The sequence below is a fragment of the Polypterus senegalus genome, chromosome 3 (assembly GCF_016835505.1).
Source record: "Polypterus senegalus isolate Bchr_013 chromosome 3, ASM1683550v1, whole genome shotgun sequence".
Taxonomy (NCBI): Eukaryota; Metazoa; Chordata; class Cladistia; order Polypteriformes; family Polypteridae; genus Polypterus; species Polypterus senegalus.
In genome coordinates, this window is record NC_053156.1 from 306,125,298 (window position 1) to 306,150,845 (window position 25,548).

A 25,548-nucleotide genomic window follows, 5' to 3' on the forward strand; every position below is an offset into this window, starting at 1 on the left:
TTAAATCAAGCGGGTCTTTCTCGACCCTTCATGCTGTACTGCCGACCACCTAAACCAAGCCAAGGTCATCTTCACAGGTCCTTCACGTCCAAGTGACGTGTCACGTCGTGTCACTTTGTCTCCACCAGCAGTCATGGCGGTCACTCTGGTTATTCACTACTTGGAGGACGCGACTTTCACGTCATTTGGGCGCCGAGCTCCTCGTCCACACACGGGGGATCAACGACACCCACCGAAGAAAGCAGAAGACCAAGTGCCCACCTGCACTGCCCAGCCCCATCACCTCTCGTGCCTGCCCAGAAACGCGGTGGTCTCTGGGTGACTGCAGGACGCCACCTCGCGTTTCATCGCCAAGCCTCCCTCCCGTGCGCCGTGCGCCGTGCGCCTTATCTGCGATGCTCCACTTCCTCATTTGCGCTTCCACACGCGGATCTTTCGCCCCCGATTCTCGGTAAAACCTTCCCTCCTTGCGCCCGACCCCGTCGTCACCTCCCACAAGAACGCAGCCCACCCGTCCGTCCCTTCGCCCGCCACGGGCACCGCTCGCCCACCGCCGTCCGTCCGAACTGCACTTCCTGCTTCGCGGGACCCACGCGGAGGGATCTCTCGGCTGTCACACGTGCGGCTGCAGTCTTCGGCCGGGACGGCGGCCAACTGTCCTCGTGGCACGCCTTGCCAGCCGGTGTCCGGGCCGTGCGGAGGGAGAGCGCGACGGTGGCGGCGGGGGGACGAGGGAGGCTGCGCGGCGCCGGCGGGGTGGGCGCCGGTCTGCCGCCGAGGCGAGGGCTGGGCGGCACTAGTTGACGCGGCGGAGGGCGCGCTGTTTACAGGACGGGCGTGCCGCGGCGCAACTCAAACTCTGCGGCGGAGGGGCGAGCGGAGGAGCAACTGGACCAATAAAGAGGGACAGCGTGGGACCGGGGGTCCGAGGACACGGCGAGCGCCCGTGCAGCAGGAAAGCAGGTGGGGACCCGCCAGCGCCCGTCCGCCCGTTCGGCTCCGGCTCGGCTCGGCTTGGCTTGGATCGGCTCGGTTCGCTGCGCTTTTCCGGACGTGTGCACCACTTGACAGCTCCTTGCGCGCGTTTCTGCACTCCTCTAGTCGCGCGTGTCGCGTGCGGCTCGGCTGGCATGTGTCACTAGGGCCGGCTTTCCTGATGGCACTTGGAAGAGCGCTGCTAAGCGCTGCAGTCCCGTCCGGAGGCGTGCGACTCGGCCACTTGCTCGGTGACTCGGGGTGTGCGTGCGCCACACCGGGGCGAAGGTGCCACTCGAGGCGACAGGGCGCGCCCCGAGCCTGCGCACGTCTCTGGGGACCTCGACCGGTCCTCTCTGGCAGGCCGGGGGGTCCCGGGGCGGCGGCGGCGGCGAGGCAACCAGGAAGTGAAGTCCCTGTCAAGTGTCAAGTGCGTGGGAGGGCACGGGTGTCAGAGATGGGGCGCGGGAGGGGGGCTTCGAGGTGCCGCGTAGGGCGACGGGTCGAGGGACGCGACGGCGAGCAGGAGTGGCGGGCGTCTGCGGGTGTGGAAGCGCGCGCGAGCGCGCACAGGTGTGCAGGCCGTCGTGAGGTGGCATTCATCCGTGTGCGTGACCGGAGGTGACATTCCGCGAGGAACCCGCGTGTGTGTGATTGGCCGTGGAGAGACGGGGTGTGCAGGCCCTTGAAGGGTGATGGATGTGTGAGGGTGACAGTGCCCACCTGTGGGCACGTGTATGCGAGTGCTAAAACTGCATGGGCATTGAGCCTGTCAGTCTGTTGTGATCTGGGTTGGCAAGTGTGTGTGACATCAGTGGTTGTGGCCATGGCGTGTGGCATTCCAATGAGCATAGTGCCAGTGTGGAGGAGGTGAGGATAAATTTGATGGGCAAGTGTGCCCAGGTGTATATATTGGTATGCGCCAGTCTTGGTGAATGAGTGCGAAGTCCACAGGCGACTGAGGCCCCTTTTTGTTCTGTATATAGCGCCTTTCTAGTGTCTAGTGTGGCTGGAGCTAAGGGGTCACATTTGAGCTGCGTGGTCAGCTAGACCCCCATGTGGGAGTGCTGTGAGCCTCGTCCTCAGTGGCACTGGGGGCTTTTTCAGGTGCTCGAGTGGAAGCAGCAGGTCACTGAAGTGGCTTTGTGTGCCTTTTGGGCTTTGACTGGCTGTGATATGGGCGTGTGGGCCATGGGGGTCCGGGGTCACACTGCAGGGGGCGCAGAACAAACATCGTGATCCTGGGGAGGTGAAGAGCGTCTTTGGAGATTGAATGACATTTCGTGGATTGCACAATGGCGGGTCCAGAATTGTGTTATTGCCCTGATAAAAGATGACGTTGCCAAATCGTTAGAGATAACGGCAGACGGGCCATGGCAGGGCGGCTCAGCTCTCTTGTGGGGCCCGTGGTGCCTGCACGCGTGTCATCGTCCCCACCTTAGCTTTAGTCACACCGCACACACTCAGTTCTGCCATGGCTGCAGCTTGCTGGCCTTTTTCTTCTTCTTTTACATGTTCACAAGTGCCAGTGACACTGAAGTGACGGCCCCCTTTAGCCTTTGCACCCATGTTAGCCCTGCTGGTCACTAATGGTCAGTATTTGGGTACAATTAAGGGAGCAGGAAAAGTTGAACAACAAAGGGACGAAAATGGGCCTGCTGACATAAAAGTGCCAGGCTGGAATGAACGGCTACAGCCACAGGGGGGCGCCACGTCTGAACTTGAGAACTTTTCTCTTAAAGGACAGCAGTTACTTGAAGGTGACCTATTTGCAGGTGTGACCAGCAGACACGGGTTCAAATCACAGCTGTAGCAGTGCCAGACCTCAATGGGTGTGCCAGCTGGTAAGCCCCCTGATGTGCCACAGCAGTTAGACCCACTTCTGCCACTAATGTTACCTGTTCATTTTGAGCAGGAAACGGGACACGCGGCTCTTGGCAGCAACGGTGGACCCCCCACTATGGGCCAGATTGAGGGGTCTAATGAGGATGAGTGTGCTGTGAACTGCTGCACGCCTGCCAGAGAACTTGAGTTACAAGCACAAGATGGGCCTGCAGGAGGGGTCCTCAGAAGGGGTTAGGTCACGATTTTGAGGGTCGGTGGCCGGGTCCGAGGGCCACTTTTGGAAGATAATGGAGGGCTGGAGCGGGCATCTAGCAGGCTGTGTGAAGCATGCAGGACGACGAGGACCTTCTAAGGCCATCTGCTATATAGTGCCTTTCACATCTCATTCCTCCAAGGTGCTGGTAAATGCAAAGCTTTACTGTGAAGGTCCAAAGCCCTGGAAATGCCAGTCCATGGTGTGGCATGCTATGCCACCTTTGTCTTGCTCCAGGGTGGGCCCTGCTGGGACAGTTACAGCCCTAAATAAGAGGAGTGGATGACGGGTGGACGGAGCTCAGGTGTCTCAGTAGAAATTAGTACTACAAGGTATTTATGTAGCACCTTTCCCACAGGTTGGAAGGTCTCCTCTGGGTGGTCATGCGGGGTCTCCTGCGCCCCTCGTAGCTGCCCTAGCGTGTCTCCTTTCTTAACTCTCAAGTAGCTTCTCCTGTTTTCCCAAATCCCTGACAGGAGCAAATTGAGAAGTGGTGACGTCGGCAGTGGGACCTTCCATTGTGCGTGAACACACGTGTGGCCCTGCCACCATAGGAGGATGACGAGGACAATGACTTCAACCCATTTGTGTGCTGTCAAATGCCCCCGATTGGCCGGCCCGTCTCTTAGCCTATCTTTTCACTGGTTTCCCGCCGGGTCCGGGTGGAGTTTTTGTCTTCCTCTCCCCTCCAGCCATCGAACCCCAGCACTGGACGTTTACAGTTGTAATGGCCGGCGTCCCCCAAATTGCCAACAGCTGCTACGAATGTCGACGACTTCTAAATGAAATTCTTTGAATTCCGGTTCTTGTCTTTTGAGACCCAAAGGTGCTGAATTCTCACGTCCACAAATCCCGCGGCTGAGATGCATTGCAAACGTGCGGCGCCAGCGCTGACAGCCAATCATCACACAGTCAGTTTACGTACACCTTGGAGAGGGGCGGGGCCACATGCTAGAGGTGTGAATGGAGGTCAGGGGCGGGGCCACATGCTAGAGGTGAGGATGGAGGTCAGGGGCGGGGCCATATGCTAGAGGTGTGAATAAAGGTCAGGGGCGGGGCCACATGCTAGAGGTGAGGATGGAGGTCAGGGGCGGGGCCACATGCTAGAGGTGAGGATGGAGGTCAGGGCGGGGCCACATGCTAGAGGTGAGGATGGAGGTCAGGGGCGGGGCCACATGCTAGAGGTGTGAATGGAGGTCAGGGGCTGGGCCACATGCTAGAGGTGAGGATGGAGGTCAGGGGCGGGGCCACATCATGGCGATGCCCAATCCCAGTCCCAGCCCCCCCCATCATAGACTCTTCTGTGGTTCAGTCACTGGTTACATGCGTGTTGCTGCCGTGTCATCGAGGCTCCCTGCAAGGCCTTTCCTCAGAGTGTGTGACTTAAAGGGGTCTGCCCCCCGGCCCCCCCATTTCTTTCCTTTACCCTTTTAGGGGTCTTCATTGATTTTGTGTGTTTTTGTATTTCGTGTTGTGCTGTGGTGCCCTGTGGGTAGAAGGGCGGGGCCATGCAGATGTGAGCTCTGAGGCTCCGCCCCCAGCCGCCGCTTCTTCACGGGCTCATTGACCGCTGTTGGAGTTTTGCCCGCATTGCTCTTCTCGTTTCTGGATTTGCTGCTTCTGATTTTACTGGATGCTCAGTTTGGACTTGTTTGCTCTGAATGGCCTTTGTTCGCCATTTTGTTTTTTTCTCTTTATTTATGAGGGGTTTGTTCTTCTAAGCCAGAGCTTTATTAGGACATTGAAGTATATCTTGAACTTTTGAAGCCCAAATATTTTTTAGGCCTGTGTAGGTTTGGGTTTGAGGCTGCCTGGGGTGAGGCCTGTCGTAGGCCGGCTGGCCTGATTTGAGGCCTCACATCCTTTTGCGCTTTGGAAATTCACTCGGACCGTAACACCCAGCAGGCTTTGCTTGGATGACTGATGTCCTTCTTGAGCTGATTGTGTCATTCGGTGAGGCCGGGGGACCCTTGAAGTCATGGATGATAATTAAGAGGGGGTCTTCAGTACTGGATTAGCTCCATTAACCTCTTGGGCACTTGAAATCTCTGACAGGACTTTCAGTTCAGTTCGGTCCTGTTGGGGGTCCTCACTTGTCGCCTCTTTCTTTCTTTCTTTCTTTCTTTCTTTCTTTTGTGGTTACACACTTTGACCAGTCTGTGCTCCAGTAGTCCATGATGGTGTGGTTGGTGTTCTTCTCTCCCAGCATTCACTGGCTTTTTGCTGTCAAACCTGCACAGCTGCACAGATTTTCCATGAACCTCCAATTAAGTGTCCTTCATCTCGCCTCAGAGGGGCTCACTGTGCTCAGGTTTGTTACAGAGACCACCCTGGGTGTGCCACCCGCCTGCCCGTCTATCTGTCCTGAGCTTGTAGCCACCCAGCGTGCTCGGGTTCAAGGGCTGTTCAGGTGCCCACGCAGGTCTGTGGCCTGCCACTGCTGACTCGGTTTAAGTCCACACTTGAAGAAGATGGTCAGCTGGCCTGTCACCAAGTCCCCATGACAGCCATACTTTGACATTTGTGACAAATCTCCGTTTTTTTCCTGTCTGTGCCACCTCATGACCCTCGATGTTCCCAGATGTCTTCACATTTGTGGAAAGGCGCGTCCTCAGAGGACATCTGTGCCCCTCACCCTGCAATGTGACAGCGAAGATGAGCTGAGCTCACATGTCACTTGGACCAGGCAGGCCTGGGGTCCGATTTGTGTGCACGTGCCGTGTTCCTGTCATCGAGCCGTCATCAGAGACGTGACAGACAGACATGTGACCCCCTCAGAAGTGACAAATGGATTTCCGCACCCTTTCAACAGGCCGGTGCTCGGTTGGTTTTTTTGTCACTTTATATCGGCTGCCTGGTGTCACTTTGCAGGGCACTCATTGGCTGACAGGTCAGGAATATCACGCCCTCATGTCCCCGTCGTGGCGCTGTGCCCAGTGTGCGTGTACATACAGAACACAAACACTCAATGTGCCCCCCGTGTGCGCTCCTCCTTGACGACACTCGTATTGCAATCAGAGTCCCCAACATGAGCCGTGACACTCCAGCGTCTGTGAGGCTGACAAACCTCGTGGCTCGGTGGCCTCGGTCAGCAGCTTTGACAGATGTGACGGTGCCGGACGTGACGGCTGGCTTGTTGACAAGGTCACTGGCTGAACCCTCATATGGCCCGTACTTGTCACAGTAGTTCGCTGTGACGCCCGTTGACGTTGCGGTGCCTTTTTCTGTAGCTGGCTTTGTGTGCAGAGGGTCCCACAATCACACTGCATGTCAGTTTGGGGTGAAGTGCAGATCAGGACGTGGCATGAGAGGTGTGGACCAACCAGGACCCCTCCTAGAACTGAGAGGACAGGGTGGTGACCGAGGGCTTCAGTGGTCCTCTGCTGTGATGGGAAGGACAGGCCACCCAGCGGCGTCAATCGGGTGCTCACGGCAGAGCAACGGCACGTAGGGTTGGCAGCGTGTGGCACGGCACTGGACCTTCTCCTCTCTCTGCTTTTCATCGCCAGGCTCATCAGTTCACCTCCAGACTCTTTCACTTCCAATAATTAAAGGGAAGAGCGTTTAGGACCAAAGACTCCTGAGCCATGTTGGGAAGCTTTAGAAGGACCTGGAGGAGATGTTGGGACAAACAAGTGACAAATGCACAGACCGGTGTCCTCCCGTTTGTCACATTTCGTATGTTCTAATGCTCTTGTGCCCACTGCGGCTCCTCCTTCTTTTTGCTTATGGCACTTCAGGCCTGGCATTCTTGATTGTACAAAATCCAAGACATCAGCAGGGTGAAAAGCATCTTCTGCCCGGTGAGAACGACAGTTGGCATTTGGTGCCACACCAGCAGGGTGAAGAAGGCGCAAAGTGAGTGGGACTCCATTAGTCTGGTGGTCTTTGCTGCCATCTAGTGCATAAAATCAAGCAATACACTTGAGGCCACTTCTGTTCACGCTGGACGGTGGTGCCCACCAAGGGCCATCTTAAGAGCATTATAGCCCCCCAGGCATTGCAGGCCACTGGGGTCTCTACCTATACAACCACTTAGCAAGTCACAACATACATAGACTGGCATGGGGCCCCTGGGCAGCTGCCCAGCCTACCCATGCGTTAAGACGGCCCTGTGCCCACCTTCTGCCCACCAGAGGTCGACCGCCACCCTCAAGGTGTACAAGTGCACCTGAAAAGACTCTGGCCATAAAAGTGCCCGGCTACTGACTGACAGGCACAGGCGTCAAACTCAGTTCTGGGGGTCCGCCCTCGCCGTCCCTTTAGAATTTGGCTGCTGGTCAGGGACATCAAGCAGGCCGACAGACACCTTTGATGTTATTTGGATCCACGTGTCCATCGTATGACGTCGGTCTCAATAAAATATTCCAAAAGGACAAAGACCCCCTCACTGGTGGCACACTTTATGGCGTTCACCCTCTGAAGCTCAAATGCCACCTTCAGGTCTCTCCACACGCCTGTTCTGTGGGCTTTGGCAGAGCCACTCAAGGACACTCAGACTTGTCCCAAAGCCACTCCAGTGTTGTCCTGGCCCTACGCAGTGGCAGTCTGATGTCACAGGCTTCTGTTGGGCTGCATTCATCCAGTCACCCTGGCCTTGATGCTGCCACTGCCATGCGTGCCCACAGAGGTGGGATGAGGCAGGTGACGAGCAGCTCCTGTTCTTCATCAGAGCTCGTGCTTAGAGTTTTCCTCCCGTCAGACCGAAGCGTTTTGTCCATCGTGCTCTCCGAGTCTCAGTGGGCCGTCGTGAGCTTCGTCCTCGAGTTGCTCTTCCTCAGGGGGGCTTGCTGAGTTGGTCTTCCTCCGGACAGCTTCTCCCATCTCGGCAGCTTGCTTAGAGTGACCACTGGGGTCTCGTGCCATCTTGACCAGTTACTCAGCTTGTCTGGATGGTCAGTTCTAGGAAGAGTCCTCTGGTGATTTCACAATTCTGGAGGCCACTCGAAGTGTGACAAGTGGAGGTCTGCAGAGAGGTCCCCGTGTCCCCTTCTAAGTGATGTCACTTGGCCACGGGTGGACTCCAGTCAAGTCATGCATGTTCATCTTGTTCTGATGGGTTATCGCGTGTCAAATTGTCATCACCAGGTGAAGGGCTCAGAGTCCTCCCAGAATGCACTGCACATCCATCTGGTGGGGGCCACAAGGCCTTTGGGGGGCTCGCCGAGATGAAGCTTAGCAGGTTCAGGAGAAGCCAGGAAGGCCGAGTGCTGAGACGGCCGTTAAGAAGGACATGGACGAGACTTTGGGGGCCGCCTGGCCTTGAGCCCGACGGGCAGAGCGGCCCCTTCTGTCGGTCTGCTATGGTGAGGAATGTGGAGAGGACATCTTGGGAGATAACGCCAGTCACGCTAACAGCCGCCGGCTGAGGACGTCGGGAGGTCAGGCGCTTCTGCTGACTACGAGAAAAGACCGAGCAGCACAGGAGGTGGTCCAGAGGAGAGCAGCTGAGCTCATTCACCACCATGGAGGACGAGCCTGGTGGGATGTCACGTCAGCCTTCAGTAATGAAGAGAACCTGGGCAGCGGATCTTAGCGGCGAACTCCAAGGACGTCCTGGCAGCTCAGGTGGCAGCTCATCAAGGGCACACTTCATATAAACGCAGGGAGCCACAGGCGCACAGAATAGCAGCCCATTGTATTTATATAGCGCCTTTACTAATTGACCTTATGTAGCGCCTTCACCATCTGACCTTATATAGCGCCTTCACCATCTGACCTTATATAGCGTCTTTACCATCTGACCTTATGTAGCGCCTTCACCATCTGACCTTATATAGCGCCAAACACCATCTGACCTTATATAGCGCCTTCACCAATTGACCAGGTCATGTGGCACACAGGACGACTTGAGGTGAAAGGCAGCGGGACGGCGTGTGGTCCTTCACCTGGAGATCGACTTCTTAAAGAGACGAGCGTGGACGGGGCATGGATGTCGGACCCCCCGCACGCTGCCCTCTTGTCTCTGAGTGTCATCGTCATTCGCTTGTCCACTTTGGGGTGCCGGCAGGTTAGATTTTTGGTGTGTCCGCTTTGCTGGTGGCCCACCATGAATGTTCAAGGTCCACGTCTGACTTCTGCCATTTAAGACCCCCATGATTGGCTGCGAGAAGCTGCAGTGTTGGGTTTTTCTCTTTGCTGACTGAAGTTTCTCACTTTTACTTTTCTGGGGCTCCACTCTTTGAAGCCTGGGGGTCTCCCAGGGCATTTTTTGGGGTCAATGTGTGATTGTTCCATGCTGATGGCTGGAGTCAAGTCCTCGCCTGGTCGATCATACGGCAGGTTTGAGGTTGGCACGCTTGATGGCACATCCCGTAAGGGGTTAGAGGGTCAAGCTGGCTGTATGGTGGGGGGTTCGTTCAGCTGGGTCCCCAAGTTGTGTGAGGATGTGAAACGGGGAGGGACGAGGCCTAAGCGATGACTTGCTGGTGACATTTGGGGTCAGTGGGAGTGTAGTGAGGCTGATGCCACTTTAGCTCTGCTGGCTAAGCTGGTGCTTTGTGCCCCCAAGGTGTGAGGACACGAAGCTGACAGGCACCAGTGACACCCCTGAAAATAAGCAGGAAAGGGATGGTGACGCGTTTCTCTGCCACTCTTCATGCCCAGAAGTCATGGGGTCAGTACTTGACCCTGGGCCAGGTTTCTGGATTTATTACCTGACTGGGGGGCAGTAAAGCCAGCGGGGGTCTCATAATGGATTTGCGTGAGGGAGCTGGACGCACCAAATGGCCGCCTGACGCTCGCTGTTTTCAGGTGTCACGGGCTGCTTTATCGTGACTGCTTCAGACGCAGCGATTTTAAAGTGGCTGCCACTTGTCACTCTTGATTTAAAGTGACATTTTTAAGCACCTCAGGTGAAACTTTGGGGTTCTGAGTCCCCCGACACTCAGCTAAAATGAATGAAAAGTCCGGTGGCCGGTGGCCTATTTGTGTCACTGGGTGTTTTGGGGCACCCTCAGTGTCACTTGTCACTCCTTCTGTAATCCAGCAGTGGACGGACAAACAGAGAGATGGGTTTCCTGCCTGACATTCCTGCCCCCTGACCTGCATTTCGGGATGGTGCCCTGCTGGTGAGTGGGCACTCCTAACTGTGTGGAGTTACAGTGACATTATCTGCAAGGTGACACTTGACCACTGCTGTCTGCTGAGACCGCTCAATGTGCGGCGGCCCACTCACATCCTGAAACGTCTAACCTATATTCCAAGGTGTCAGCACTGCTGCTGTGGCCACTTGTGCCCATCTCTAGATGGGTTAGCAGGCCTGGCACAGTGAACTGGTCATGATTCTCTCAGGGTCTGATGTGGTGTGGACCCCCTGGTGAAGGTGGCAGGTCCTGTTTGGCCATCATCTAGCCCAGCCTGCCAGACCCACAAGTGACACAGGTGACGCTTCTCTTGGTGGCTCTCTTTTCTCTTCATTTGTGTCACAGTCTTATTTAAAGGGTCTTCTTTTGATGACGATAAAGGGGGGCTGATCCTCATCCTCAGTCACTGCCACCATTAAAGGCTCTGGTAGTCGATGACATTAGGTTGGCAGAGGAGGAAGGCCAGCCGATGACACAGACGTGCGCGTTTGTTTTCTGGGTGGTGGCACTGCCATGGTGCCCTAAGCGATGTAACCGAGCCATACCTTCATGAAAACACACATAGCGTCATGGAGATGTGAGTCAGGTCCACACACACACACACACACACACACGGGTGGCAGGCAGCGCCTGGCATGGACTCTGCATGTTCTGCCCGTGGCTGGGTGACTTCTCCTTCTTTCCAGCCCCATCGCCAGAGACGGTCGTCAGGTCAGCTGACTGGTCACCACAATGTGTGTGAGTGGGGTCTGCACTGAGTTAAGTGGGCATCAGAGCATTAGCTGCCCTTCACCAGCTGTGATTGTATTCGGTGTCTTCCTCTGCTTGATTTCCTCTCCACAGTCTGCCTGCCTGGCCCCGGGTTCAAATCCCAGTGGATTTTACAGCTTCTCCTGGTGCACTTCCAGCTCCGTGCACCTTTGCTTGACCTGAGTGTGCCCAGCGGGCTGGGATGGCATGGGTACTTTGACACCCTCACCCCCGGCCTCGTCTAAGGAGCACACGTGTGTGTAATGAGGCGTTTTTTCCATTGCTCTGTGGTTGCCCGTCTGTGCCCCATTAACCTGAGTGCCCTCCAAGCCAACGGCGAGAGCTCAAAGTGCCCCTCTTGGAGTGGAGGCGGGCCTTGGCCTGGGCTTTGGGCCCCCCGCTCGCTCGTCTACAGGTCAGCGTTTGTCTGAAGTTCCCTTTCCACGCTCAACGTCTGCCGATTGCCACACTCAAGAGGAAACCGAAAGAGAGTTCAGTCAGAATCGTCACGCCATGTCCGCTCGCTGTGGCCTCGTGCCTGATCAGAGCGCCGCCTCCGCTGCTCCGCTGCCCCGCATACGTGCAGACAGGGCGCAGTGGGACACACTTGTGACGATGCTGAGGTCAGTGGGCCTCGTCTCACCTCACCGCCATGCTGCGCTCTCTGGTTTCACTGCGCCAAACGATTGTGTGGAGGAACAGGAAGAGTGGAGCCGGTGCCCGCCACAGGGAAGTGCGAGCTAAAAGGCTGCCACATCTCAGCCCTGGCACATGGACCTGCCTGCTCCTGGCCTGATCTCAGACCACGTAAGCCTGGTTGGCAGCGGTCTGTGAAACACCCCGGGGTAAATGGGGGGGGGGGCGCCACGCATGTACCAGTGTTAGCCTGGCAAGTGAAGAGTGGAGGATGCTGTCACTTAGGATGTGCAAACCTCAAGTGGTCAAACCACGTCACACATGGACATGGAGCTGGCAGGCAGAAACCACAACACCTGTGACCAGCGTCACAGAGAGCGGGCTTCGGGGTTGTGTGTGACAGACCGCTGCCACTGAGCGCCAACCCTCTGTAAAGTGTGCCCTCCTGCTCTGGCCAAGCACTAATGCCAGTGTGGGCTCTGATCTATGAAGGGGGCCACCCTGTGACTTGGAACCTCCTCATATGAAGGATGTGCCACTCAAGTATGTAGCCCCACCCAGCCTGCTGCCAGTCAAGCATGTAGCCCCGCCCGGACCATTTCTCTCATGTATGTAGCCCCACCCAGCCTGCTGCCACTCAAGCATGTAGCCCCGCCCAGCCTGCTTCCCTCAGGGCGTGGAAGGACGTCGTGCGTCAGGCGAATGCTTCTGAGATGTTAGGAGCGGCTGATGACTTCCTGTCTGATGGTTGGGGGGGCGAGCGCGTGGCCCCCATTAGTGCCATCAGAGAGCCCCGTGTGCAGAAGGACCCACCAAATGCTTGATGCCCGGTAGGATCTCCAAAGCCAAACTGCAGGACGAGGCCCAAAACAGACCCTCGTGGTGGTCCTTGATGTGACTTTTTTGTTTGTTTTTCCAATTTGTGCTTTGGTTGTTTGTGGTTGCTATGGTGTTGCTATGTGAAGATGACCAGAGGGGAGTGGCACAAGAGTTCACCGTCGTGACGACATCGAGGTCAGTGCCATGCGTGTCCTGTGGCACATCGATGTGACCTTGTGCTTGTTGAGCGTTCCCACCTGTGACGTTAGTGTCATGTGTGGTGACCCACCTTGGCCTGTCCATGTGACAGCTCTGTCACCTTGATGTCCTCACGCTGAACCCCCTTTGGCCTCTTTTGATTCCTTGTTTTCCTCTCGCCCTGCCTGTCCTCGACTCTGAAGCCCACCGAACTCGCATTGAGGCTTCGCCTTCGGGCTTTTGTGAGACCCCTTTATCAAAACGAGCCTCTAGACGCAGGCTGACGGCCTCCACGGGCCCCGCGCTTGTCAAATCTGGGAAGGGAATCACAGAAAGCCCTGGCACACGTGACAAAGAAGGGTCAAGAAGTGAGTCGAAGAGGAGGCGCGTCACAAAAGGCCGCCCCTTAAATTGGCAGGACAAGTCAAACATATGACCGTAAATGAAAAGAAAATACCCATCAGCCATCTTCAGCTCGGGGGGCTCAGGGGGCCGATGTGAGCAGCGCTTTCTATAGTAGTGGGACACAGCAGCACAATCCAGAACAAAATGACAGAATCCTGCCAAGGAAACAATGGCAGGGCTGAAGACAACGGAAAACGCTGGCACTGAGCCTGGCCCATGCCCAGTCTGTGCCCGCTTGCCTCCCTCAAACTCCTCCCAACTCCAGACGTTCCCAGCATCTACTCTGAGGGTGACAAAGCGAATGAAAAACTTGGGGGCCGTAAGGGTCGTCCTTCAAATATTCCCCAGAAATCTTTGTGTGTGTGAAGCGGACCCTCTCAGTCGGACCCCCAGAATGCACTCCGACTCCGCTGGTGTCTTTCAGTTTGTTTGCTGCTCCCTTGTTTGTTCTTGACCTTTGTGACTTTGTCCCCGTCCCTGTCGTTACTGTGTGTGTGTGTTTGGGGTGGCTGGCGCCGTGGTGACTTTGCCCCTCGTGTTGCCCCTCGTACTTCGAGTTGTCTTTCCGGTGCTGACCGGCTCGTCTCTGACTTCGGTCCTCGGTTATTCGTCCCTTCTTGTCTCTTGATGATCCCTGGAGACACCGAGCGCCTTTACATGGACACATGTGTCATTAAACTGCGCATGAAAGAGTTAAATGTTATCGTCATCATCGTCATCGTCAGCCACCAGGACTCCACAAACGAGCTGGGCCTGGTCCAGGGCTGGGGGGCTCCCCAGCTCCCCTTGGGTGTTTAGTTTTTCTCTTTTAGGCCTCAGGTGGTCTTTGTTAGTCGCTTTAGTCCTTCAGTGCTGTAAACGAAATGACCGCCGTGTCCTTTACGCTTCCTCGACCACCCTGAGCCCCCTGACAAGTCACCTGTTCACACTGTCACAACACATCAATGGCAGACGCTGACAGTGCCATCTAGTGCTCGGCTGCGCGACTGAGCCCTACAAAGGAGTGGCGTCTCGCCACATGTGCCACTCGCCTGACGCTCAGCGAGTGCTGCTGGGAGACTCAAAGGCAAGCACTGCATAAGAAGTCATCGGACTACACTACGCGTGTCACTGTCACCCCGACGCTGCCAGGCTCAGCACTGGGTGCTCAGCATAAGGAGTAACACGATTGGCCTCAGAAATGTGTGGTGTGTGCGCCGTGATGGCTGAACGTGTGTGTGACAAACAAAGCGCAGCGGGCCCCCGCAAAGCACCACATCCCGGTGTGACCCGGTGAAGGGTTTACGTGGCCTCCTAGCCTCCTGGAGCTCGACATGCCAGCTTCTCTGACTGGAATGAGGGCAGAAGCCGCGTACTTAAAGCGCCTGGCGCGTCCCGGTTTTTAGATCGAGTAAAGCTCTCTTATGTGTGGTCCGGGGCAGGGGGGTTCCCCATGATGGGTGGAGCACAAGTCCCAGGAGGGTCTGCTCCTGCTTTATAACACACTGGCGAGGCCTCATTTTGGGTCCTGGGGGCAGTTGGGGTCTCCAAAAGGACACAGTAGCGCTGGAGAAGGGCAACTGGGCTGATTGTGGGGGGCTACAGGGGGAGTTAATCCTTTGAAGTTTAGGCAGACAGACATGAAGAGGTGACATGACTGAAGTGTTTCAAATGACAAAGGGGGCTCATCAAGGACACTTGTGAAGGGTGAATGTCACATCAACTTGAGGACACAGAGTCAGTGACCATGTCATGTGGTGGACAGTGGGACTTTAGGGGTCTTTATGTTATTTTGAAGGAGTGAAGTAGGCAGGACTGGCGCGCAGCAGCAGCCACACGAGGGTCTCATTCTGCGGCCTGATGGCAGACGGACCCCCGACTCGCTCCTTCCACTTCTTTTCTGCTGTCCGGCGTGTTTTCTGACGATGGATTTTGGGTTTGATCTCTCAGCTGTTTTTAGACTTTGCTGTCCCCCTGTGTCACCTGCTGGCCCACCTTTTCACCTCCTTGGCAGAGCACTTCTCTCATTTGAAAGGTCCAACGTGCCAGCCTTTGCCGAACTGCTCACCTTAGAAGATGACAGAACCGTTTTAACGCTACATACGGGCATACACATGGCAGGAGGTCCTGACGTATGCCTGCCACTATAATTCATGTGCCAACCTGGCAGTTCATTCTGGACCTGCCTTGGTTCACATGTGATGCCATGTCTGTGGTTTTCTGGCCCACATGGCACACACCACCAGGGACATCAATGTGAGTGGCACAGAGCCAAGGCCACACAGCAGCCTGCTGCCCTGAATGCCAGAGGAGCCGTTCTACACTTTCAGGTAGCGTTGGCGTGGCTGTGCCCAGGCGGGCGAGCTGAATGTGTGCGCCCGAGGCCCTTTGATGTCGTCCTCGGTGCCTGCTCTGTGAGTCACTCTGAAACGGCTCAGTGAGTCACAGCGAGGACTAATAACAAAAGTGCCCGCTTGTCCTGCTCCGCCGGCCCCCTGAGGTGCACTTGTGGGTTCTTCAGTTTCGTCGTCTTGGGGAGACATTTTGGTGGTGAGCCCGTCTTCCACCATTAAAGGGGTCAGCAGAGCTGGGAGCCACGGTGGGGCTGGGGGGGGCTTTGGTCTCTGAGCCTGGATATGTAGGGTGAGGTGAGTGTGTGTGACTGCGTGGCCCGCACTGGTATACTAGTGTGGCACTGTTGTCATGCCACTCATCGACTGTCACACGTCTCGGACCCCAGTGTAAGAATGTTGGGCTCTGCCAGGTTCTTGAAATGCCTCACTGAGTAGTTGGGTCACAGCGACAAGGGACCAGGATGGGGTGCCAGTCAGTCGGAGGGCACACTTACTCATGGCGTGGTCCGGGCCCTCCTGCAGCCCCCTAAATGTGGTGGGCGACCTCTTTGGCCCTGACGAGATGTGAAAGCACTCGGCGTGTGTCGTGGGGCTTCGGTGGTCATGTCACCCGACCGTGACTTTCAGATGGCTCGTCATCTGAGGTTTGTATTTCGTATTTTTTCCCATCGCTGATCGCCCGGGGGGTCTGCTGGTTTCCTTCGTGCTGCACCGCATCGTCTAACTGACTTTTCCATTCACACGGCGCTTCAAATGAAGTGACATCTGTCAGCTGGCAGGACGCACAGACACACTGAGGCCAGTAAGGTGTGCAGTGGGCCGAAGTCACAGCCAGACAGGACACCCCACTGGAGTCGCTGGCCACCAGGGCTTGTTTCAGTTCTCCAAATTCACGGGGCACACTTGTCCCGCGGGCACAGGCTGCCAAGGGTCAGAATGGTCAGTCAGAGAAAGGCGGCTCTGTGATGATTCTGTTGGCCTTTGCCTCACGTGTGTCCTGAGCGGAAGGCAGCTGGATGCCAGTCATAGGCTGTGCCACCTCTGTGGTACCTGCAGCCCTGGCTGAGCCGGTGCCTTGCCACTCCACGCGGCCTAACGAAGCCACAGCACCCGACATGCTCTTCTTCTGAGGCTTTCTCTCGACGTTACTTTTGCTGTGTGGGACACTGGCCGCTGGCCATCTCGTGACGTTTGGTGTGGCCCTTATCCGTGTCACCGTGGGGGTCATTGCACTGACCTTCTCCTCTTAAGCTTTGTGTGAAGGTGGCTGCCATCGAGTGGCACTTGAGAGTGACAAGCAGGGCTTGGTCCTCGTAGACAGTGGTGGGTGGGCAGCACACAGAGCCAAGGGGTCAGCTCACCTGTTCAGGAATAAAGTCAGGGAGGACTGGGAGGAGGTCGTCCACTAGGGGGCAGTACAGGGAATTGCTGAACACCAGGAGGAAGGAGCCGTGGCTTGGGGTCCCCATTCCACGCTTGGGTGGGCTGGGTGCATGGTGGTACTCGGCAGGTGAGCAGACACGGGGCCAAGACCTAAATAGGTGGGCTTTGTTCATCCCTTGTGGGCACCAGTGCCTGTTTCTGAACCCCTGGCATGAGCTCCTTGCCAGTGCAGCAGCAGGCTGTGCCCACCAATTCATCCAGCTCCTCCAGTGGCTGCTTTTACTGCCACTTGCTGGGTGGACTTTTGTTACTGGGCTCTGCCACCCCCTATAGGCCTTCTCTTATGCGGATGCCCACCAGGCAGCGGCATTTGAGCTACTCATCTCTGTTGTGCCATCCAGGAAGCTGTGGTTTCCTCTCAATTGAATTTCGTGGGGCTGAACTGACAGGAGGCCGGCCGGCGGCTTGAGAATGTGAGCTGAGCGAGTGGGCACCTCGGTGGACTGACTGATCAATTGCTGTTCATTGGCTTTTGTGCGGGTGGCCAAAGCAGGCTGGCAGAGCCGTCCTCGCCCTACAGCCTGACTTTCTTTGTTGCTGTTTTTTAGTTTCTGGGACTCAATTTATGTTTCTGTTGTGGCAAAGCTGCGCTATGCCACTGTACCCGTCGGCCCCCAGGAGTTGTGCTTGCATCAAAGGTGCACTGCCAGCATGGCAGCCGTTTGTGTGCCACTCTCAGCTGTTTATGCAAAGAAAAGAATGGGAATGTCCTTGGGGTCCCTTAGAAGGGTCAGCTTGGCAATGCCAAGTATGGAGAACTGTGCCACAAAAAGAACAGGTCAAAGGCATGACTGGCATCCCAAACAGGCTCCGCCCCCCCATCATGCCAACTGCTTCCCACTTAACTTTTCTTTTTCTCTTCTGTAATGTACTTGCTGTCCTCCCATCAATTTATAGCGCCTTTCATGGTATTCATCTTGACAAAGCAGGAGCTCAGCAAAGGCCAGTGTCACCGATGAAGCCCAGTGGGCACCAAAGGGCACCTGTCATCCCATTGCAGAGCAGTGGAGTGTTGGGCACCAGGGCAGGGAGAACAGAGCAGGGTGGCAGTTCACTCCAGGACATGCAGAGGTGATGCCACAGTTGACGCAGAGAGCATGGCATCAAGACCCACGCCTGACCGTGATCTGCCTTTCTTGACATGAGTGACTGAAGTGACATGGCCTTGTTGGTGTGTGGAGAAGTGTGCCCAACTGGCACCACCGGTGCCCCACCAGAAAGAAAGCACAAATACAGAGGCAGAGCTCTGGGGGCAGCACAGCCCACCCCCAAGATGGTGGGGGTACAGAGGGGCCAGCAGGTGGCAGTGCCAATACATGCTGACCTGTAAAACGCGGGCCTGCACAGACGAGTCTTACTCACAAGAATGAAGAAGAATAACAAGACATTCCAAAATATAAAAAAATCAGGGAAAAGGATTTACCCACAATGCACTGCAAAGCCCATGAGACCAACCAGAAAACCAGCAGACAGAAAATCCTAAAAGTGGAGCAAAATAATTAGAAAAAGAAAAAACGTCCCGCGATGACGCCAGTTCCCAGCAGCCTTTACAGGACTGGGGGTGGTCCCTAAAAATATGATCCCCTTACAGACCCACCCACAAATAAATAACAAACGAACCAAACAGTGGGAGATAATGAATGACACTAAAGGAGGACAAAGATGGGACCACCAGGTCTGCAGTCCAACAAGCGATGACCAAGGTGGCCAACTAGAAGAGCACAACTGCTGGCAAATTTCAAAAGCAGAAGCCCCGGAGTGAGAGCCGCACAGCTGATGACTGACAGCTCACGGGGCGGGGCCTCGGCAGTGACATCAGCAAGGCCCACCCCCCCAGCAGCAGATCAAACAAATGAGCGGCGAACAGACGATCACAATGTGACGTTGATGAGCACAAATCAAAAGACCACCCGATGGACGTAACAGCAGCAGGGAGCCCCTCTTCAGGGCAGGTGGGCCCTTCTCAGATGTGTGCCAAGGCTTACCCGGGACCACCAGAAAGCACTCTTAAGTGGTGGGCCTCAGGGCTTCCAGAAGGCATTTGTGGTGGTGGTGGTGGTGGCCCTGGAAGTGGCGCCCATTTGTTCAACAGACAGGTGGGGTCCTGAGAAGGTAGTGGAGCAGCCAGCCCACCAGTCTGTGTGACGTTCTTCAATAAGATGCCCTGGAGCTGCCTTGTCTGGAGACGTCCCCCCGGCCCCTCGTCCTGTGCCTCTCCTCTTCCTCACTTTGACGTTCTTCTCTTTTTTCTTTTTCTTTCAGCTGTTCTGCTGCTGTTTGAATTCAGAGATGAGCGGTGGGCCTCAGGACTGGCAGGATTAGGTGGAAGGCGGTGAGTAGCACCGGGACTGGCACCTTGGCGTGCTGCGCTGGTGTGCGCTTTGAAGTGGACAGTGGAGAATGCAGGGGTGGAAGTGGCGCCAGAGTGGGAATTACAGGGGGGCCGAGTCCGTGTACCAGTCAGGGGGCCTGCGAGCCGCCCACCACTTCAAGTCACAGTATGTCCTGGCCGCACTGGGTGTGACCTCGCGGGGTCTTCAGGCTGCCCCAGACCAGCGCCCTGCTCCTTCGTGTGTTCGCCAGTCTCGTACCCCTCATATTCCCAGTTGCATCACCACAGCATCCATCGATCTGATTTCAGTGAGGCCAGTGGTCAGGCACACGGCATGGCCAACCAGCTGGCATGTGTCACACTCCCTGTGTCAGAGTGACATCACTCGTGTGTCCCTCTCCAGGATGTGGCGTGTCACTTTTAAGGCCCCAAGTAATGGCAAGTGTGGTGCTGGTGGTCTTTAAGGAGGAGCCTAAAGCCACCATGCTCAGACATCTCGTGTGTTCCAGTCATGGTGGGCCCACCCACACACCCACTCATACAGTCACAGACTGTCACAGGGGGCTCGCTTACTTCTCGTTTTACCAGAAGCGCTTGGCACTCTCAGCATGCACTGTATCAAAACCGCAACCCCCAGCCCGCCGACCATGAAGCGCCCACTCGGGCTCACACGTGACTGCTCGGCCCCCCTTTCCTGCCAGTTTGCTGATGTGATGTGTGAGGGCTGACCAAAGGTGCCCGCCGTGTCCTCTTCTTCCTCCTCCACTCTCTGCTCAAGTGCGTCTTCACCACAATATAAGCCGATGGCCAGAAGAAATCTGCAGGTGTCTGTGAGGGACTGGCATCCTGTCCTCGATTGGCATGAGGGCTGGCACCCACGCCCCTGCATGCTACATAATCAGACAAGTTAGAAAATGGCGGGCTGGTTGTCTGCAGGCCCCCTCAGATGTGTGTGTGTGGGAAGTTTGACTCCATCTGCCCACCATCTGGTCAAAGAGCAGGACTGCGTGACTCTAAAAGGCGCTATATACCACCATCCTCCTCATCAGCGCCCTGCCCTCTTCTCCTTACTGCTGCAGTGGCTCAGTGGTTAGCGCTGCAGCTCCGTGTCCCCTCCAGGACGGGGGCCCGCACTGCATGCTGGGATGGCTTTGGAACAGAACAGAAACCTTTGGGCTTATTGTGCCAGGACAGGCGAGACTGGCAGTGAATGGCATCCTTGATGGGGGGGTCACACGATGTGGGGTCTCGTGCTGCACGTGAACGGCGCGTGCCGAGCTCTGCCAAGACGTGTTAGGAGGGCCGTAAGGCGCACTGAGGGTCCTGAGTGTGGCCCTAACAGCGGAGGTGACGTCACAGCCTTTTTTTTTTTTAGATTTCTGCCACTTCTCTCTTCAGAGACGCGATGTGAGAAAACCACAAGCACTCGCTACGTGAAGGACAAGGGAAGTGAACCGCAGTGGCCTTCCTGATGGCTCTGGGCCACCACACCGCACTTCCCCAGTCAGCTGCCATCTCTAAAGTGCCACTTGGCACTGACGGGGCTGGCTGCCAGAGTCCCCCCCAGTGATCACATTGCAAAGGTGCGTCTTGGAGTGGCAAGTAGACCACCAGTGGAAGATCAGAGGTTATCAGATTATCTAAGGCTTTATACACCATTAGTGACAAACGAGAGGAGACCCCTCAGACCCCCGTGGCTCGTCAAGAGTCTTCTCAAAGGCTCCTCCTTCAGCTCTCTGGCTTCAGTCTTCAATGCGCGTCCCCCTGATGTCCTCGTGGAGGGGACTTGAAGTGCCTGGCTGAGGTCCCCACGCAGGCCCCTCACAAGTCCCAGGATGCACCTGGCCGCTCTCCTCTGCTATGTCCACTCCAGGTGGGGGTCCCACTGGCCTGTCCCCGGAGGTCTCGCTCCCTCCGGCTCCGTGTCTGCCATCTTGTATTTATGGCTGTTGTGCCTCTGCCCTCCATTTTCCAGGTGTTTCTGCCCCCCACTTCTGAGGGGTCTCCTGCTGCCCCCTCAGTGTCTGCCATCCCTCTAGTTTTGTTGACAAGTCCACCAGGATCAGTGGCATTCAGTGATCCTGGGGGGCTCCGCTGATGGTCCCGTTCTCCTCTACTCGGTCCCCTGTCCCTTGTCCCTTGTCCCCTGTTAACCAGCAGAGGTGCAGTTCTGTCGAAGGTCCTCGGCTTCGTGAAGCTCATAGTTTGTGCCAGCTGGAGCGACTGGCCCATCGTCCCTTAAACCCGCACTCGTTGTCACTTTGACTTTTCAGGTTTTTTTCTTCGAATTCCGAAGTGAGAGGCGTTGGCCCTTTGGGGTCGGCTTTGTGTCCTGGCGGTCCCCTCTGAAGTGACGCCTAATCAGGGCTCAGAGGTGGCACGTCTTTCATTTCTCTCCATACACCTGCGTGTCGGGGGGCACAGCGGACCCCTCTGTCTTCTCAGCTCCTTTCTTCCTTTCTTAGATGTTCGTTCGTCTCGTTTCCGGTGATTTCTCCGTTTGTGCCCCTGAGGTTTCTGACCTTCTCGTTGTTCTCCCAGAGTGCAGATGAAGACGTTTTCGCCGTTTTGACCTCCCGAGTGGTTCCTTTGATCTCTTGCTCTGCTTTCCGGTGGTCCGCTCCCAACTGGCCCAGTTTTTCTTTTGTATTTTTTCACTCTTTGTCTTTTCCTGCCTGGAGTGACACCAGCGGTCACGGAGAGTTGACGAGTCTGCCATTCTCCTCATTCGGTGGCCATGTTGTGTTGTTGAAAGTCTCAGTAATGTCTGCTGGTGTCACCGGTGGGTGACGAGAGGAGATCTGGACAGGCGTCACCTGTCACCTTTCCACGTCTACGGCAGCGGCGAATCTGCGCGTGTCACATTTGTGTCACCTGTTTGGTTTTTGAAGCTAGTCTAAAGGTCACGAGAGTTGAAGGTGACAGGCGCAAACGTGGCGTGTGTTTGGAGGGCACACTGGCACTGAAACGCAGTCTGAGGTCTCCGGTGAGAAACTCCAGAAACAAGCGAGTCACGCCACACAGGCCGGGCCCTTAAAGTGTGGACCACTGAAGTGCCAGGAGTTTGTGACGCAGTCTGCACCTGCGGTGGTCCCAGGACCAAACCTGGCAGTCCCGAGTCACGGGGTGGAATCTTCCGGATTCCCCCTGGAATTCTCGAGTTCTCCTGGAAGAACTCCGTTTGACTTTTTAGTTTTGTGTTTTTCAGTCACTGGAGAGGGCGGCTCTCGATAAATCGGGCACTCTGTGATGGCATCGCCCAATGCCCCCGCTCGTTGTTACAAAACACACTCACATTCAAGCCCTGCATTGTACTTTGGCATTTCCTGCCAGTGCTGGGCGTGTGGCAGCTCCCTGGCATTACCATCGTTTTCAATTTGCATTTGTTACTCTTGGTGTATTTTAGATTCTGTGACTGGCACAGCCTCGCCCACTTCAAGAGTTTGGGGGTACGTTTAATAAAAAGTCATTTTCTGGTTACTTCTGTGCTTGCCATGGCATTCTACTGGGTGATCACGCAGGCACCAAATGCAGAAATCCTAGCATGGTGCCATGCACACTTCATCCTGCCGCTGGCCAAGTCGGCATCCTCTCAGTCAGCCCAGCGTGTTTTGGATCCTCTGCCAGCAGCATACACACTGAAATGACCCCCCGGGCACCGATGCCCCATATTAAAGTTGTTCCAAGGCCGTTGCTAAAGTTTGTTTCATTGCAGTGGTGCCACTGTGCCCTTTTGAGTAGCGTCTGCTAGGCCGCGCCCCCCAAGCCACCACCGGTGCCACATGCTCCTTGGCGCCTGAGCTTGCCAGCCGTTCCTCCCCGTGACTCTTTGTTTTGCCTTACAGGGTCTCTTGGTGTCGCCTTTCTTGGTTTAAAAGCAGGTGGGCTTTGGCTGGTGGGCTTTTGTTTCCCGTCATCACCTGTCCCTGCTGCTCCAGTTCTGATGGCTAAGTTGTCGCTGGTGGCCGCTGGTCCTGTTGTGGCCGTCCTCCTCCTCCTCCTCCTCCTCCTGTGGTGTGTTTTGACTTTTTCCATATTTTGTTTTCTTCTCCAGGGTCCTTGAACACTCGGGATGAGGGAGGGAGGGAGGGAGGGAGGACGCGGCTGAGAAGGGGGCTTCAAAAGCGACTCCCCCACGTTTGCGTCGACGCCACAGTCGGCTCTCTAACATTCCTGTCATGCTTGAGCTGGAGAAGCTGACTGGTGCTGGCACACTGTTGGCAGGCAGGGCAGAGCCCATGAAGGCTGGTTGCCCCCGGTCTTTCTCCTGCTGCTTTCTTGTACCATCCTCTGGTTGTGATGCCCAGCCTGTGTTCTTGTGTGTGATGGACTGGCATCCTGTCCGGGTTGGCTCCTGGCCCCCAGCTGATGCTGTCAGGGTAGGCCTAGCCCCCCCCCCATAGGCTTCTCGTAGGCTTTCGGAGGGTCAGCTGTCACCATCCAGGACTGTGTGTCAGCCCCCCGTGTTGAACCCGTGAGACCAAGGAGCGTCAGGAAGATGATAGTGGGGGGCACCGGGTGCTGGTCAGGCACTTCATCTGAACAAAGTCACGTAAAACGGCCATTACTTTAATGGTGTCAGCCAGACAGCCTTGAGTTTTGAGGGGGGGCAGTGTCAGGGCTGCCAGGTCTACAGTGCCCACCCAAGCTGAGGACCACAGAACACAAAGATCAGGAGGCACTGCTGTGTGGGTCCCCTGAACTGAAAAGCTTGAAAAACTGAGTGCCAACTTGTGACTCCCCATCGGAGCGTTTGATTGGTTAATTGGTATGACATGCCAGTGAGGGCTCATCTTGTGGCATCAGGGAGCGAGTGGCTGATGCCCCGTGAGACCCCTCCCCCCTTTCATCTGTTTTCTCAACCTGCTTTTCTATTATGGGGTTGGCACCAGATGTGAGGCAGAGACCGGCTCTGGACAGGATGCCAGTGCAACACGGGGCACCTCCACTCACTGCCAGCCCCTCGGAGTCACCTTCAGGAGCAGTGTGCCAGGAGACATCTGACTAAAGAATGTGGCACTTTTGTTTTGGGTTATGTGAACGAGGACGTGCCAGCCGCACGAGACGTCAACATGGCCTGCTGGTGGGGGTGGCAGGGGGCACTAAAGCAGAAAACTGGCGTTGTGTTTTTAGGCCGTCAGCAGCTTCTCCTTTGCCTTGAAGTCCTGGAATCACAAAGCACTTCTGCGTAAAACAGAAGTAACAGACCCGGGGGGCTAAATGGGGTGACGTCCGAGTGGGCAGGTTATTTATGGAAAAAAGGAAACTGAAGCTGCACGCGGAATTTGAATTTGGGACACCACGTTTAAATTTGATCACAATTCATGCTGCTGCAGCCCCCCAGGCCTGGCACAGGGATATACTGAGAGTGACTGAAACCACTAGGGGGCGCACTGCCGTCCAGAATTAGGGACTGTCGTAGTCGGGTGTCAGGTGTGCCCAGCGGGTCACTGTCACCCTTTAGTTGTGGCCAAAGCAGAGAAGGTCCAATTTCAGCCTCACTGCCCCTGGGTGATGGCCTGAGGTGCCACCTGTTTTGTTGTGCTGTGCCCCACCATGCCATGCCATGCCACACTTCCTCCAAAGAGCTGGCACCTTTGCCTCTCTTTCTTAGTTTGGTGTCACTTCCCACTCATTACCCGATCCCTGAGCGCCTCATCACAAGCTGGCACAGGGTGCCCCCCACCATCCAGGCCCACATATGCCCCTCAGTGGCACTTGTTTGAGTGCATGACAGCAGACTTGCCCCATGAGCACATCAACAAGTGGGTACAAGCAGGAGGGCACTGTGCCAGTGGTGGTCTCTAGTGGTGTTGGTCCTTTTAGGTTTTAGGTGGGGCATTGGCTGATCATGGAAGAGGCCCAAGGCTGAAATGGGCAAAGCCGCTGCAATGCCTGGCACATAAATAGACATCATTTGGCTGCTCAGATGAAGGGTGGGGGCACCTCTTATAAAAACTCGACTTGCCAAAGTGTATGAGTGCCCAGGGTGGTCCAAGCTGAAGCCTCATCAAGACTGGGGTGCAGCTGAGTGGGCTCTCCTTGTGCTCTGCCAGTGTTTGCCCACCAGTCTGCTCTTTTATGCAGTGGTGCAACTTGGCACTGAGGTGCCAACCAGATTATGACAGACAAATTGGGCCCACACGTTGAGAACATGCTGCTGGAGGCTGTGGTCCGGTCCTATGCCCTCATCAAGATGGAGGTGGCATTGCCATCGGAAGCCACCTTAATTGAAATTAATGATAATAATACATGTCATTTATATAGCGCCTTTCCGATGCTCCAGGCACTTGATGTTTGCAGCTTACCTATGAAGGATGGCAGGGCCAGGGTCCATGAGTTGGCGCTTCAGAGGCATCTCAATGCAGCCAGATGTATAGATAAGAAGGACCAGGCCAGTCATTTCTACAGACCTCGAGTGGGACCTCTGTGTGGACCACCTGGCATCCTCAAGTACCTGCTGCGCCTGTGGCT

The 25,548-nt window shown here is 55.8% G+C and overlaps 1 protein-coding gene across 6 annotated transcripts in view; it reads left to right on the forward strand.

The window, feature by feature from the left end:
* Window positions 1–828: 828 nt before the first annotated feature.
* Window positions 829–25,548, forward strand: part of LOC120526409 (transcriptional-regulating factor 1-like) — a 57,587-nt gene continuing 32,867 nt past the window's right edge. For 5 of the 6 annotated variants that reach the window (XM_039749570.1, XM_039749569.1, XM_039749573.1 and 2 more), the window contains exons 1-2: window positions 829–963; window positions 19,005–19,074. The gene's annotated coding sequence lies outside the window, so the exon portion shown is untranslated. The remainder of the gene's footprint in view (window positions 964–19,004; window positions 19,075–25,548) is intronic. The other variant, XM_039749571.1, reaches the window with a different exon arrangement.